The following is a 17373-nucleotide window of genomic DNA, read 5'->3' on the forward strand; positions in this document are numbered from 1 at the left end:
GACAACTCAGAGCCCGGAGCCTGCTTTGGATTCTGGGCCTCCCTATATCTCCCCTTCCCTGTCTTGTGCTCTGTCTGTCTCTCTCTCTCTCTTTCTCAAAAATAAATAAACATTAAAAAAAAGAAAACTATACAAAAGCAGCCTCCTTAGATGCTTCTTGTTTTATGCTGTGAGACCATAGAGTAAGTTTTTTTTTTTTCTTGACATAAGTGTTTCAAAAGTTTTGAAGAACAGGGAGTTTGCAAGTTGGAAGGAAGCCATTCTTACCATGAGGCAAATATACTTGAGTTTAATTTTTAAACTATAACTGCCGTTTGACCTTAAATTAAGACAGTCTGTTTCCATTGTGGTGTTTTACTGGTTTAACAATGAGAACATTTAAAGCAGCTGCCACCAATTAAAATGATTCATAAATGCTGGTTGTAAATAAATATTCGTGAAGTTTTAACTCAATGAAGTCAATTTTTTTTTTAAGTGGTACTGTCTTTTCTGGAAAGCAATTTGGTAAAATGCATCAAGAGCTTTAAAAAATGTTCATACACTTTGATCCAGTAATTATGTTCCTAAAAAACTTTATCCTTAGAAAATAAGTCTGAGATCTGGATAAACTTTAATGCACAGAGATGTTCCCCACAGTTTTAACAAGAAGGAAATGGTTGTCTAGATTATGGTACACCCATATGATGAAATATCATGGAGCCATGAAAATATTTTTGAAGAATCTTAAGCATGTAAGGTAATATTTATGTAATTCCATTGAAAAACAAACTATATGAAAATATACAGTATGACATTAGCTATGTGGACACATTCCATAGAAAATGACTATTAGAAAATATAAATTTTTATTTTCTTTGGGTTCAATATTATGTGTGATTTTTATTTTCTCCTTTCTACTTTTCCGTATTTTCCAACAGTTTTTATAGTCAGCGTGCCTCATATTTATAGTAATTAAAAAATGTTATAGAAGTGTTTTGATTCTTTCAGTGGGATGCTTTTTATTAATACCTAGTCCATTTATATTATCTTGCCAAAATTTTTTTGCAGATTTTCCTCTCTACAGCACTTCTTCTTTCAGGTGTTTTGTTTTAACCTTCTGTTTCTTTTAATTTTTATGATATAAACAGTGTCGGCAATTTTATTTATGCTTGTGCGAATTTACAGGTGTTCTTTGTTAAAGCCAATAATTCAGTTCCCAATTGGAATACTATTTTTCAGGTGGTTTATATAAAATAATACACATTCATAGAATGTGATACACAGAGGTGGCCCTGGGGCCACACCACAATGCCAAGCTCCAAATCCTGACCCCACCACTTAGTAGCTACGGAACCACTGACAAGTTAATTGCCCCCTCTGATCCCCAGTTTATCTGTAAAATGGAGGCAATAATACTGTATTCCCCATAGGGTTGTGGTAGGGATTTAAAAGAGTTCTTACATGTAAACACTTGAGAAAGGCCTGCCACATAATAAATGCTCAGTAAAAGTTAGCTACTTTTTAGTTGTGTGTGTGTGTGTATATAACCATATACATACTGTCACAGTCATTTACAAAATGCTTCTTTTTACCTGGCTTTTATTCCTTTATACAGTTGTAATTTAAAAATTTTAATCTAACTAGATAGTCAGAGTTCGTTTTCCTGTTATGCTTTGAAATTATTATTTTTTGTAAAGATTGTGCTTATTTCTTTTTCTTTCATAGTTTATTGTCAAGTTGGTTTCCATATAATACCCAGTGCTCATCCCCACAAGTGCCCTCCTCCATGCCCATCACCCCCATCACCCCCTTCCCCTCTCCCCCATACCCATCAGTCCTCAGTTTGTTCTCAGCATTCAAGAGTCTCTCATGGTTTGCCTCCCTCCCTCTCCCCAATTATTTTTCCCCTTCTCCTCCCCCATGGTCCTCTGTTAAGTTTCTCCTGATCCACTTCTAAGTGAAAACATATGGTATCTGTCTTTCTCTGCCTGACTTATTTCGCTCAGCATAATACCCTCAAGGTCCATCCATGTTGCTACACATGGCTAGATTTCAGTCTTTCTCATGGCCATGTAGTATTCCATTGTATAGATAAACCACATCTTCTTGATCCATTCATCAGTTGATGGACATTTAGGCTGTTTCCATGATTTGGCTATTGTTGAGAGTGCTGCTATGAACATTGGGGTACATGTGCCCCTATGCATCAGCATTCCTGTATCCCTTGGGTAAGGGGAGTTCTATTTTAATTTTTTGAGGAACTTCCACACTGTTTTCCAGAGAGGCTGCACCAGTTTACGTTCCCACCAACAGTGTAGGAGGGTGCCCATTTTTCCACATCCTCACCAGCATCTATAGTCTCCTGATTTATTCATTTTAGCCACTCTGACCGACGTGAGGTGGTATCTCAGTATGGTTTTGATCTGTGAAATTATTTTTAAAAGCTCCCATATTTTCAGCAACAGAAATCTTACTGATTTGTCTTCCAATCATATTTTCCTTTTCCATATTTGGAATTGATGATCATTCATGTGGACTGGATGGCATGAAGGTTGGCTTTGTTCTAGGTATAGAAGAACTTCCATGTACAGAGATAGTTGATTTATTCATTAACAGTTACTCTCATCAGTTGAATTATTTACCTTCCTTAGTAAACACCACCTTAGACAAGAAGGAGGGGATGGGCAGTTAAGTAGGAGTATACTCAAAAGTAATAAAACTACCTTTGTTTCATTGTAAACTCTGTAATCCAGATGTCTCTAATTCAAATTTATCTTCTCAGATTTGGGGAGAAAAGAGAGCTGCCTTTTAGGGAATCATGCATTGGGCTAGACACATATATTATGTAATTTTGTAGTCCCTATGAGAACTATTTTATTATAAGTAGAACAGTCATTTGGCAATATTGCTGCCATATGCTACAAAACGAGAAATGTGTTCCTATAGAAAACAACTTGGATTTAACGGATTACTTGTTCCTTGTAGCTAATTACAATAATGTTGCCATTGCTCGGTTTCATTTCTTTAAAGAAAAGGTGCTTCTGTGGTATGTTTACATTGGCAGAATGAGGAAAGATGCTAGGCAAGTTTGAAAGCATTAAGCTGGTCACTGAAGAACTCTGTTCAAATAAAAAGATTTGTCATCAATATAGCGGTAATTAGTGGAGACATGTAGAGTCAGAGATCTACATCTTTAACTGGAAATTTGGTTAGTATTTAATGTCAAGAAGGGGTGGGAGAGGTAAGCCCAAGGAGAAATTACATTTTCCCTAGTCTTTGGTTCTACAACTATATAGAAACACTGGATTGAGCATGAGGTTCCATAGGTGATTTTTACATCTGGAAGTAGAGACAGCTCGAGTTTCAAATAAAATACTTTTTATCTGTCATATTTATCAGAAAAGCAAAGGCTTGGAGTATTTTTGCTGGTTTTAAAGAAGAGGACTAGGTAGGCTTGAGGGGAAAAAATTAGCTTTCAGAGATGAGCATGTTCAGTGGCTCCCCCTGGTGGCAGATCTTTCTTTCTTTTTTTTTTTTTTTAAATTTTTTTTAATGTTTTATTTATTTCTAGGAGAGAGAGACAGCGTGAGCAGGGGAGGGTCAGAGAGAGAGGGAGACACAGACTGAAACAGGCTCCAGGCTCCGAGCTGGCAGTCAGCACAGAGCCCGACGCGGGGCTCGAACCCACGAACCGCGAGATCATGACCCAAGCGAAAGTTGGACGCTTAACCGACTAAGCCACCCAGGCGCCCCAGATCTTTCTTTCTTTAGTGCTGTAATGAGGCTGAGCAGGTCACCATCATTTCCAGACCCTGTGCACCACCTTTGGCTAATCTGTAGTCGTCGATGTACCTAGAAGTTCAGCTGGAGGCTTTTTAAACCAGAGTATTTAAATATACAGAGGAAGTTGTTGTACTGGTGCTTGTTGGTAGGGCTGCTTGCTGTGTTCTTTCTTATCTTCCCAGGGAGTTTGGTCCCTTTGTTTAGCTTCTGTTTCATTTGTTTACAAAGTATTAGGCTTTGAAGTAGGCAGTTCTATAGGACTACCTAAAGACAAGTGTAAAGCAAGAAGGTCAACAATTATCCTTCTCATTTCACTACCTTATTACCTCAGTTTCTCAGCCAGTGCGACTCATAAATTTTGCTTTTTTCTTATAGGCTCTGCCCTGGCTCTTGTACTGCTATCCTAGTTTTCTGTGAAAACTTCTGTTGTTCTGCGCCTCCCAGACTAGAAGCTGGCTCAATTTCCTTTCTGAACATTGAACTATCATGGTGTTGCCTGATGTGATGGTGGGAGATGTTTTAAAATAAATTTTTATATAATTTCATGGCACACACCACATGATTTTTCTGTTTGCTTCATCATAAAAGAACTTGGCATATTTGATTTCCTTGTTCTTAGGTGACTGCCCTTCTATTGATATGGCATTGTGATTGCAAGAGTTGTACTGTTAAGACTATGATAAACTTGATGTTATCTAGTACAGCAGTGAGGTAAATAGCTGTGCCATAAGATTGTTTAAATCGTCATAGTTGAAAAAATAGCGCTGTGAAAAGAGCAATAACAAAACAAACATATATCAGACATCATTCATGATTATTAATAACTTCCTCAAGATTTTTGAGGTGTTGTAAATAAGGCTGTTCAAATTGCATTTACCTTTTTTTTTTCCATTTAAGCTTGTATGGAGGGAGAATAAGAGGAGCCAGCTATTTTTGGCATCGACTTAGAAATATCAGTGCAACTGTTAACTGACACTTTCGTCAAGTTCAGTTTCAACCTGACTGCTTTGATTTTTTTTTTATTTCATTACTTCAGATTTTAGAGTTCTTGAGTTGATATTTTTTAAGATTGACATATGTAACCTTTTGGTTCTGAGCAGTGCATTGCCCCTGAAATTGGTTGAGTCACTTCATGTTCTTCTAAGAGTTCACCACCTGTCAAAGCTGAAGAGATCTGTCCCTTTTACTTTCTGCTTCCCAATCCATTTTCATGTCCACTGTGGTCTTTATTTGTGGGAGGCTTTTTTCCACATTTAATATGTGAAACCTATCACAGAGTTTGACCCTTAAAATGATTCAGTTTTAAAAGTCTTCTGAGGTGACTGGGTGGCTCAGTCAGTTAGTTATCGGCCTTCAACTCAGGTCATGATCTCATGGTCTGTGAGTTCGAGCCCCACATTGGGCTCTCTGCTATCAGCATGGAGCCTGCTTTGGATCTTCTGTCTGTCTCTCTCTCTGCCCTTCCCCTGCTCGCATGCTCATGCGCACACACTCTCATAAATAAACATTATTAAAAGATATAAAAAATAAATAAAAGGCTTTGGGACTTCCACTTCAGTGCAAGAAGTTGTAACTGGTATAAGACTTGTTCCCTTCTGTCTCATGTACCCTGTAAATCACTAGGAACTGGACAGAAGATATTAAACAACTGTTTGCAGATGTTGGGCAACAGGTACCACAAACCTGAGAAAAAGGGAACAAATGAAATGAACCCTACAGTCACTCTGGCTTTATGCCTACAGGCAGTTTCTGGACCATAGCATTGTGAGAGGGAACCCAAGCAGAGACTGCCATGTTATTGAATTGATGAGACAGAGATAGGAACTACAAGAAATATTAAGGGAGGTTCTCCTGGCTGAAGGAAAGTGATTACGGATGGTAGTCTGGATCTCTACAGAGTAATAAAGAGTGCCAGATAAGTGCATTAAGTGTGGGGTAACTATATAAGACTTTTTTCTTCATTTTAAAATTTCTTTAAAAATGGAGGCGGGCACTTGTTGGGATGAGCACTGGGTGTTATATGTAAACCAACTTGACAGTAAACTATTTAAGGAAAAAAAAAAGTTTAGTGATTGTTTAAAACAAAATTAATAATCTATTGTGGAATTTATTTATAAGGTATATAGATCTAAAAGATATAATAATAGCCCCAAGGGATGGAAGGAATGAAATGGAAGTATGCTGCTAAGGTCCTTATGTTATATGTATAGTGGTGTAATATTACTTGAAGATAGATTGTAATAAGCTAAAGATGTATCATATACAACCTGAAACAACCCCCAGAAAGGGCATAACTAATAAGCTAATAATGATGTTAAAAATGAATACAAAAATGTACTCATTTAATCCAAAACAAGACAAACAAGAGCAATGAAAATATGAGAAATGTAGAAACAAAAATATAAAGATGGTAGACATAAACACATCATATTAAAGTTACGTTAAATGTAAGTAGTTCAAATACTGTGATGAAGGGGCTACATAAAAGTAAATGCAAGACCCAACTATGTACTATCTATAAGAAACTAACTTTAAGAATAAAGACACAGGGTGCCTGGGTGGCTCAGTTGGTTGTGCGTCCAACTTCAGCTCAGGTCATGATCTCGTGGTTCACAAGTTTGAGCCCCTCGTTGGGTTCTGTGTTGACAGCTCAGAGCCTGGATCATGCGTCAGATTCTATGTCTCCCTCTCTCTCTGCCTCTACCCCACTTGTTCTCTCTCTCAGAAATAAATAAACATTAAAAAAAATAAAGACACAGGATAAAAATAAACAGATGGAGAAAAGATACACAAACACTAATCATAATAAAGTTGGAGTGACTGTGTCAATATGAGACAAATTAGACCTCAGGACAAGCAGTATTACCGGGGAGAAGGAGGGACATTTCATCATGGTAAAGGGGTTAGTTTATCAAGAACACAAAACAGTACTAAATATGTGTGCTCCTAACAAAGCTTAGAAATACATGAAGGAAAAAAAAACAACCTGATACAACTGAAAGTATAAATAGACAAATCTACAATTAGATTTGGATATTTCAGTGCCCTTAACTTAGTAATTGATAGAATAAGTAGACCAAAAAAAAAAAAATCAGTGAGAGCTTAGAAAATCTCACCAACACAACTATACCTAATCGACTGTACTTAATTGACATTTATGAAATATTGGAGCTAAAACTACCAGAATACATTTCCTTTTCAGATTCACCTAGTGCATTCACTAAAATAGACAACAGTCTGGGCCATAAAACAAGCTTCAGTCTATTCAGAGGAATCAAACTAATACAAAGTATACTTTCTGACCAAAATGGAATTAAATGAGAAGTCACTACCAAAAGGATACCTGGGAAATTGTTAAATATTAGGAAATTTCACAGTATACCCTAAATAAACCATGAATCAAGGAAGAAATTATAAAATATTTTGAGCTGAATGATAATGAAAACACAACATTAAAATTTGTAGGATGTAGCTTGCACAGTGCTCATTGAGAAATATATAGCTTTAAAATAAAGAAGAGCTAAAATCAATAATCTAACAGTCCACCTTGAGAAGCAAGAAAATGAAGAGCAAATTAAACCATAAAAGGAATAAAATATTAGAAGAGTAGAAATCATTAAAATAAAAAAATTAACAATAGAGAAAAATCAGTGAAACCAATAGCTAGCTCTTTGAAAAGATTGATAAAATTGATAAACTTAGAGCTAGACTGATACAGACGAAAAAAAGATAAAAATTAGCACAAATTAATATCAGGAAGGGAAGAATGGACATCACTATAGATCCTAAGGACTTGAAAAGGATAAAGGAATGTTGTGAATAAGTTTATGACAATAAATTCTACAACTTATATGAAATGGAAGATTTCCTTAAAGGATACAATTTACCAAAATTGACTCAAAAAGAACTAGAAAATCTGAATAGCCTTATATTTATTAAAGAAATTGAGTTTGTAATAAAAAATCATCCAATAATTAGAATCTAAGCTCCAATGACTTTAATATGAATTCTATCAGATATTTAAGGAACAAATCAAACTTGTAGAAAATAGAGGACAAAATTCTTCCCAACTCATTCTCTGATGTTGGCATCACGATGATATCAAAATCTAAGAAAGCTATTACAAGAAAAGAAAACCACAGACCAATATTCCTTATGTTTATACACACAAATATCCACCACCAAATATTAACAAATTTAAAAAATGAACCTCACAGTATACACAAAAAAATAACTCCTAATGGATCATAAACCTAAATGTAAAAGCTAAAATTATCAGACTTCTAGAAGAGAATAAGATAAAATCTCCATGACCTTTTGATAAAGATTCCTTTATCAGTCACAAAACATGAACCAATAAACAAAAATCCATTAAATTAAACTTAATCAAAATTGTGTGCTCTTCAAAAGATACCATTAAGAAAATTAAAAGGCAAACCACAGACCAGGAAAATATGTTTGTAATAGACATTTGTGATAAAGTTTGGTANCTGTTAAAAGAAGACAAACAATCCAGTTTAATTTAAAAATGAGTCAGGAGTGTCTGAGTGGCTCAGTCAGTCAAGCATCTGACTTCAGTCCAGGTCATGATCTCATGGTTCGTGAGTTCGAGCTTTGTGTCGGGCTCTGTGCTGACAGCTCAGAGCCTGGAGCCTGCTTTGGATTCTGTATCTCCCTCTCTCTCTCAAAAAATAAATAAACATTAGAAAACTTTTAATGAGTCAGTGAGTTGAACAAGCACTTCCCAAAAGAAAATATGTGAATGATTATTAAGCACTTGAAGAGGTGTTCAGTACCCTTAGTTGTCAGAGAATTGCAAATTAAAACCACAATGAAATGTCCCCTAACACATTAACTTGAATTAAAAAAAATAACAAGTGTTAATAAGGATGTGTAGCAACTGGCACACTCAGAATGCTGGTAGGAAATGTAGTAGGTATGGCCACTGGAAATTGGTACAGCCACTTGGAAAATAGTTTGGTGGTTTCTTATAAAGGTAAAGCATACACCTACTCATAGCCAACAATTCTCTTTATAGGTAGTTACCTGAGAGGAATGAAAACTTATGTTCCCACAAAAGTTTGAATGTAGATATTATCATAGAAGCTGTATATATGATTGCCCAAACTGTAAGCAATCCAAGTATCCATCAGCAGGTGATATTTAAATAAACAAGTTGTGGTATATCTACTCCATGGAATACTACTCAACAATAAAAAAGACCAAACACATGCATGAATGTCAAAAGCATTACTTTAAGTGAAAGAAGCTAGACACAAAAGACCACATATTGGATGATTCCATTTATATGAAATTCTGGAAAAGGCAAAGCTATAGGGACTGAAAGCAGGTTAGTGTTTGCCAGAGTCCAGGAGTGTGGAGAGGGAATTTATTGCAAAGAGGCACAAGGGAACTTTTTGGGGTGATGGAAATGTTCTGTAATTTAATTGTGCTTTAGGTTATGTGTATGTACACATTTGTCAAAATTCATTGACTTTTACACTTGAACTGGGTGCTTTTATAGTATAGAAGTTCTACTTTGGTGGGAAGTAGAAATAAAGGTGATTTTTAGAAAGCACTTTGGAAGTGAGGATGTGAATTTCATGTTAAAAAAAAAAACCCTCACCCTCTTTGGCATTTCAANTGGAGGAGAGGAGGTGAATTCCATGTTAAAAAAAAAAACCCTCACCCTCTTTGGCATTTCAAAATAGAGGTTCTTGCAAGGTTGAACTGTTTTCTACAAGGTAAAAGAGGGGTGGGGGCGGGGGGCATTAAAGGCAACATAAGCAGCCCTGATACAAAATACGGTCTCAGTTGAGTGCTTGCCCCTAGATCCTGCCTTTCTTCTAACCCCTAAAATGAGAAGGGCTTGCGGAATTCTTGCTAAAATAAGCTGAGTCTGTCCAGCTCCTTTCTCTCAAAGGAGCAAGTAATCCAATTCAAAGATCTTGAAATCATAACAGTTAACCTTTCAAAACCCAGAAAACTTCGTAAACAACTACATCACAGATTTATTGCAGGTCTTATGAACCTGACAGATTACATTGGATATTAGAATGGGAAATAAGATGGAAATCTAGAATGAAGAAGTTAGATTACTTTACAGCCCTTTTTATATTAGTGTTTAAATCTTTCAGCCTATTTATTTCCTATCTATTCCTGGTAATTGAGTGGGTTATGAATATAAAACAAGATGGTAGAAAAGATAGATCATTAGCTGGGGAGTTAAGATACAGGTGAAGAACAAAACAAAAGAAAACACCTTTAGTGGTTTTCATTGTTTGAAGTGTTAAGTATTCCCTAACCACCCACCATATGAGTTGTCAAATGGAACCAAACATTTGGTACCAAACACAGTTCCATAAAAGTTTTTAATCGGCATAAAAAAAGTAAAAGTTACTGTATCAAAGCATTCTAAGACCCTGAATCTAGTTTTCCTAGCTCTCTGAGTTTTGCTTATATTGAGTTTAGAATACTTAAGACTTCAGTAGAAGGTCTTTTTTTGCCTGATCTGTTTTATATTAAAATAATTCTTTTCATGGTAAAGGTGGAGTCTCAACCTTTAAAGCCCTTTGAGCAAATTGCTTCAGAACAGGAATTCTGAATGTAAATTATTTCATTTTGGAAATCTATAGCAATTTGTCATTTAAAGTTTATCTTATGAGTTTAGGAGCCTCATCCTCAAGATGCTACCTATTTTAAATTTAATACTTCAGTATAAACTAAGACTAGAAAATATGTGCAAATACAGTATTTTTTCCCATGCAGGCAAGCTTTCTCATCTAATTCAGGGCTCTAAAAAATAAAATATGATAGGCTATCTCATTGTATCAAGTCTGAGACTGAAATTTTTTTAAGTTTATTGAAAATCATTGTTTTGTCTTGCTGAAAGGAAGAAATGGTTCTTTCAGGTAGGAATTCAGCAGAAACAATCTAATCCCTTGTGATTTGGATGGTTATATGTTGGTGATTATTACACTTGATTTATAAGACACACACACGCGCACGCACACACACACACACACAAACACACCATTTAACCTTCCTAGTCATTTCTAAGATTTCAGACTGTCTCTCTTCCTCTGGCATTTGCCAGTTAAATTAGCACTATAAAAATGAGAGAGGGATATAATGCTGCCACAATAGAATTTCTGGGAATACCAGGCAAAGAAAAATACTGAAAGATTGGTAATTCCTGATTTCCACTTTCAGATATTTGTGGTCTTCTCTACTAACCAATGCTGTGTGTTTATGTAGGGTCTCCTTATTCTTTTGACCCCCACGGGATACAGGCTATTTACAAAAGTTGGAGGGAGAGGTGTGTTGTATAAGGCTATAATGGTGATTTGGTGTATTTTCCTTATCTGCAGTAAAAGATTGGTGTGGAGGAGAAAAGTGTAAGATGTATTGGAACCTTACCTTCTACCCACACCCTCCCTCCATTTACAGCCTCCTACTGTTCTTTCAGGGTTTCTTAATTTGAATTTCAGATTATCTGGAAGAGTTAGGCCTCATTCATCCATTAATGATTCATTCATTCATTTAAAAACCTTATTAAGTAATATGAATTAAACAGATCAATACGTAGCTAAATAGCTGCTAACCAATGGTAAATGGAAATTTTCATTTGGCGGGAATTTTGACTTGGCAGAAATTTGTAGATATTAGAACACTTGAGTTTGATGCAGGCTGGCTAGACAGTGGGAAAAAAGTGAAGGAAGAAGGTTGAGAGGGAGTCAGAAAGGGTGTTGGGAGACCCTCAAAGATAAAATGGTAGGTTTTGCCATGGCTTCTAATGGGAATAGTATAGAAGCTTGTGAATTGTGTCTAGTGTTTCTGGGCTGATCCAGCATTTCTAGTTTGTCCTGATATCTTCTCACCTAATCTCTCCTCTCCTCTCCTGGGAGGAGGAGAATGAGATTTGTGCTTACATTTACCTCTGTTGTATTGATAAGAATGTCCTATTCTCCAGTATCTTAGAAGACATGTAGCTTTGCTATTCACAGTTCTGTTTTCCTGCACTAGTAAGAAAATTTGGCGAACTAGCCAGCCTTTACCACTAACCAGGAAGGTGACTCTACACTTACTCTCCCTGGATCGATTTTTATTTTTCACTTGTAAAATGAAGAGGAAATGGGCAATCTCTTAAAATTTCTTTCAGCTAAGAACTGTAGACAATTATGTAAACTTTGAACTATGTGCACCTGCTCTTATTAGGGATTTACTATGGACTGAATTGTGGCCCTGCAAAATCCCTAACCTCCACTGTGATGGTGTTTGGAGATAGGGCCTATAATGAGACAATTAGGGTTAAATGAAGTCATAAGGGTGGGCCCTGGATCCAATAGGGGTAGTGTCTTTATAAGAAGAGAGGCTAATTCTCTCTCCTTCTGAATGCTCAGAGAAAAGGCCAAGTGAGTACAAAACAGTCCTCTGCAGGCCAGCAAGAGCTCTCACCAGAAACGGAACCCTACTGGAACCTCGATCTTGTACTTTCCAGTCCCTAGAACCGTGAGAAAATAAATTTCTCAAGTTTAAGCTGCCTGGTCTGTGGTAGTTTGTTACGGCAGCCCAAGTAGACTAATACAATATTTGACCACATTGAGTGCATTTTTACAAATTGAATCTGTAGTTCATGTGACTTATAAATGAGATATGTAACTTCCCTGTACTGAAACCGGAAGTGAAATGTTTTAACCTGGTGGTAGAGAGAGGACTCCACCATTTCTGTTTTTCCCTGAGCTCCTAGATTCTGGGAAATTATGGTATTGAGTTGGATGTTATGAATATTTCAGTTGGATTACTGAACTGCTTAACAGAACCTGAGCATAGTTGAGAAGTAAGCATTCTTTGATGGCAAAAGAAAAGAACCATGACGAGGTAGCTTCTCTTTTCCCATATCTATGTATAATATGAATAACTTTGTTGAATACCCGATTGTAGTCATTAGCATGAGACTGGTGGGGATTGATATCAGATTGTTAATGTTTCCACCTAAAAGTCTCATTCTAGGGAAGAGCAAATTGCCAGATCAGGGACTTGCAAATATCTAAGGGTATTTTTTTCACCTGTTTCTGCCTTGGTATGGAGGAGATCTATGGTAAAACATTGTTAGGTGAATATACCTTTTTCATCATTGTACCTCTCCCGCAGAAATATGTCTAATCTGTTCTGGTCTGCCTCAGTGGTCTCAAAAGAGGGATGTGGGAAGTGGCATACAGCTTGGACTGTGAAGATCCTGTTCCGATTTACCTTGCTTTTCCGTACTTTTGCTTATTCCATGCAACTGCATTTCCCGGAGAGCTACTACTATTGACCTGATGGTATTATTGGCTGCCAGTTGGCAGAGAGAATTCATGTAGATTAGGTGGTTACTTCCTGTACCTGTCTGCAGACGTGGAAAAATGGACAGAGTTTACTTTCCTTCAAAAGGTTTCTCAGAATGTAGTGGTACAAAATGTTCACAAGTAGGAAAATTCCTTAAAAAAACCATGTCTGGTTACTCTCAGATAAACATTTCCATTAATATTTCATTTCATTTTGAGCCCCTTTCTAGTTTGTAGTATTTTTTTTCAGTGTATGTAGGTGGCTTCAAACCATATGGTAAAACTATTTTCCAAAAACATTCAGTCTTTGTCTTACTCTGAACTGTTTTCCTTATTTCCTTGTCACCAAGCAGCTCCTCTCCATAGGCTCAAATCCCTTTTTCTACATTGATCTAACTCTGATTATGCTGATGTGGTACGTCCTTTTGGGAACTCATACATGTTTAAATAACACATTTAAGAATGAAATTGCCTATATCTTCCCTCTGTGCATTGGGAAAAGAAAAATTTTTGTTCCTATTTTTAGGTAATAAAGATTGAATGTTCCCATCGTCACTGCCCTGTACAAAGTCGTTATCACACACAAGATGCAATCTCTTGTGTTCAGTGATGTTTATTCTGTTTCCATCTACTTTAAAATGCTTCATTTCTCTAGTTCTTTCTCCCATTAGATGTTGTGTGTAGGCATTTTGGTTCATTTTAATTTCATGTATATGTTATTTTAAAAAATCCTCTCATTGAAGAATAGTCAACATACAATACTGTGTTAGTTTCATATATACAACCTAGTAATTTCAGTATTTATAGACATTATGAAATGGTCACCACGAAAAGCCCAGTTACCATCTATCACCATACACAGTTATTACAATATTATTGACCATATTCCCTATGCTGTACATAAGATAGCCTTGTACCCCATAACCCCCTTCACCTGCTTCATTCATCTCCCTCCCTCCACCCCTTCTAACAGCCATCAGTTTGTCCTCTGTATCTATGGGTCTGTTTCTGTTTTGTTTTGCTTGAACATGTACATGATCTTTATAAAGTACACCGGAGAAGCATTTGTAAATGAGGAATTACAGCCCGTGATTTTGAAGGCATAGTTTGCTTCTGCCTACCCAAAGTCTGGTTTCTTCCATCTTCAGGCATCTGTCCTAAACACAGTGTGGTTGTAAAGTAGGAACGTCTCCCATCCTTGACACATACACTCACCCGCAATACCAGCCCCCAAAGTGGATGTTGCCTGGGGCAGGTAAGGAACAGGGGGTGTGCAGACAGCTCTGCGTCTGCTTTACCTGTTATGAGGTAAAGAGGGCTCTTGAGAACAAATAGTAAGCAGTGCCTAAAATGCATAAAATGCTAAATCTGAAAGAGACCACAGCACGTTATTGAGATTAGCAGACCACTTTCTGTGTTCCGAAAGTGCTATGCTTTATTACATCTCCGTGCCCTTGCTGATGATGGAAAGAGGTACCTTTTCTCCCAGGCCACCTAGTAAAATGCAGCTTACCTTCCCGCACTCCTACCCCTTGAATTCAGCGATACCATAGTGTTATAAGAAACCGTATATAACTTTTCTACTATGTGTCTTGAATGCCCTCCAATGTAGTTCATTATATAGTGGTTAATTTGTATTTTTCTTCTGTTTACCCTTCAAATTTTGATTGTTTGCTGGAGTAGATGAGGATTATAGTAAGAGTGATGTGCATATATATTTTAGTGGGATAAATAAGATAATTGAAGGGAAAGCACTTTTAAATATATTTTTAAGTTTATTTCTTTATTTTGAGAGAAAGAGAGTGTGTGTGAGCAGGGTAGGGCCAGAGAGAGAGCGAGAGCGAGAGTGAGAGAGAGAGAGAGAGAGAGGGATTTCCATGCAAGCTCTGTGCTGTCAGCTCAGAGCCCAGGGTGGAGCTCAATCCCATGAACCGCGAGATCATGACCTGAGCCAAAATCAAGAGTAGGTTGCTTAACTGACTGAGCCACCCAGGTGCCCTGAACATAAAGCACTTTTAGATGACTTTCATTTCTCAGGTTTTTGATACGGAATGAATTCACCCACACTTTTAGGTTTCTCAAGTCACTGAGGAAGAGACTGTACCACTTAGTTCTATGTCATTGAGAAGCCATCATTGGTATTTTAAAGACATGTTGGTGTATGTGTTACAGTGTGATTCACTTGGTTCTCAATCTGCCAAGGGACGTGTTATGTAGAGATGATTTGCGTAGGTGCTGTTATGGGAGAAGATTGGTATCTTACTGTCCGTGTAATGGTTGCTGACAGTGACTCTACCAATTACAAAGTGAGAAGTAAAGAGATGAAATTCACCTGTAAAGAAAATATATGGATTTTAGGATAGTAGTATTCGTATGAGTTAAACATCCAATTCTCATCTTCCTGATAATTCTTAGTCAAGAGCAGTTAGAGAAATGGTCCCACTGGAGCATCAGTATCTTAGGTTATTAGATGTTTAGGTACATATGATGTGGAAATAGAAAATGTGGAATCTTCTGTTTGCCTTTTATCTTAATACCTTTAATGTAGGTCATCCAACACTTGAATACTAACATTGACAATAATTTGGTCTTATACTTAAGTCATTTTTTTAAATGCCTCTTGGCGTTTGGGTCTTAGAAGAAGGTAGTTCTTAGTACTGCTCCCTGCTTTGTATACATTGCTTATTTGGGAACCTGTCTGCCTTTGTGGCTACCTGTCAGAATTCATCATTATTTAAATGTTTGAGATAAGTGACTGAAGTACTTGAACAGGATCTTTTCACCCAACTGCTGATGAGAGAGTACTTTAATTTTTTAATTTTTTTTAAAGTTAATCTTTATTTTTAAGAGAAAGAGAGTGTGAGCAGGGAGGGGCAGAGAGAGGAAGACACAGAATTCAAAGCAGTCTCTAGGCTCTGAGCTGTCAGCACAGAACTCTACGTGGGGCTTGAACCCATGAACTGTGAGATCATGATCTGAGCCGAAGTCAGATGCTTAACCGACTGAGCCACCCAGGCGCCCCTAGAGAGTACTTTAAATACAGAATGTGTTCTCTAACTCGACAGCATATTATTAGAAATATATGACATATGGTGTGTTCCCCTAAAATTTAAATTTTCAGAAAGCAGAAATATATTGTACCAATACTACTGTAAATACTCATATTAACATGAACCAACCCTCAACTATAGGGTGTTTCTCTCTTTACACAGTATGCTAAAATGTATAAATTAACTTATTTCATAAAAACTGACATACAGAGTTGCTTCTAACCAGAAAACAACTGTTTTTACACTTAACCATTAATTGAGGCTGTCACTGGTTTGTTGCAGGATCCAAATATCTACTGTATTAAACTTCATTTAAAACTACATTACTTTCTTGATGCCATTGTATTCAATGCTTGAGAGATTGTATTTGTTGGCAGTAATTTTATCTAAAAATTAATTTTTTTTTGGTTTCGGAGTATTACTTTATTAATGTTTTCTCTACCGTTTAACTCTCCAAATTCTACTAATTTTTCTAGACCAAGCTGAAGATAATCAAACTTGATGAAATTTTTTTCTGTCCCCATAGCCTAATCTATGGCATTTTGGGCATAGTTTATAATACTTATTTTCTTTTGCCTTGTGTCAGTTAGCTGTGAACATGCCTGCCTTCTGTACTGGCTCCTACAAGTATGCTTTAGGCAACTTTGTATTTCCCATAGCTCCTTTCGCAATACGTTGCCCTGATATATTCAGTATTTGTTGAAGTTTGGGTGGTTTGGTTTGGTTTCTTTAAACTAGACTTAACGAGGACCGCCTGGGTGGCTCGGTTGGGTGGCTGACTTTGGCTCAGGTCATGATCTCACTGTTCTCAAGTTGGAGCCCCACGTCGGGCTCTCTGCTGACAGTTCAGACAGCCTGGAGGCTGCTTCAGATTCTGTCTCTCCCTCTCTCTCTGCCCCTTCCCCGCTTGTGATTTCTCTCTCTCTGTCTCTGTCTCTCTGTCTCTCAAAAATAAATTAAAAAACATTTAAAAAATTTTTAAAAAATAAACTAGACTTAACGAATCAATTAGTAACTTGAGGTTTAAATGAGGACTCAAGTAGTCAGCCATGCTGGCAAAGGCTTTGTAGCCAGGATTGCCCAGGTTGATGTTCCTATTTCATTATGTATTAACTGTGGGACTGCTTCATCTATAAAATAGGAATAATGGTAATAGCATTACTCAGTGTCTTAGAGTTGTTGATGAGGAATAACACAGATAATTTGTTTAAAGCATTTATTGTGCCGCCTAACAT

At 36.8% G+C, this 17373-nt stretch overlaps 1 protein-coding gene across 1 annotated transcript in view; it reads left to right on the forward strand.

Moving 5' to 3' along the window:
- Nucleotides 1-17373, forward strand: part of AMMECR1 (AMMECR nuclear protein 1) — a 119750-nt gene that overhangs the window by 43156 nt on the left and 59221 nt on the right. The window lies entirely within an intron of this gene.

Source organism: Crocuta crocuta, unplaced genomic scaffold, assembly GCF_008692635.1.
Source record: "Crocuta crocuta isolate KB4526 unplaced genomic scaffold, BGI_CrCroc_1.0 scaffold737, whole genome shotgun sequence".
NCBI lineage: Eukaryota > Metazoa > Chordata > Mammalia > Carnivora > Hyaenidae > Crocuta > Crocuta crocuta.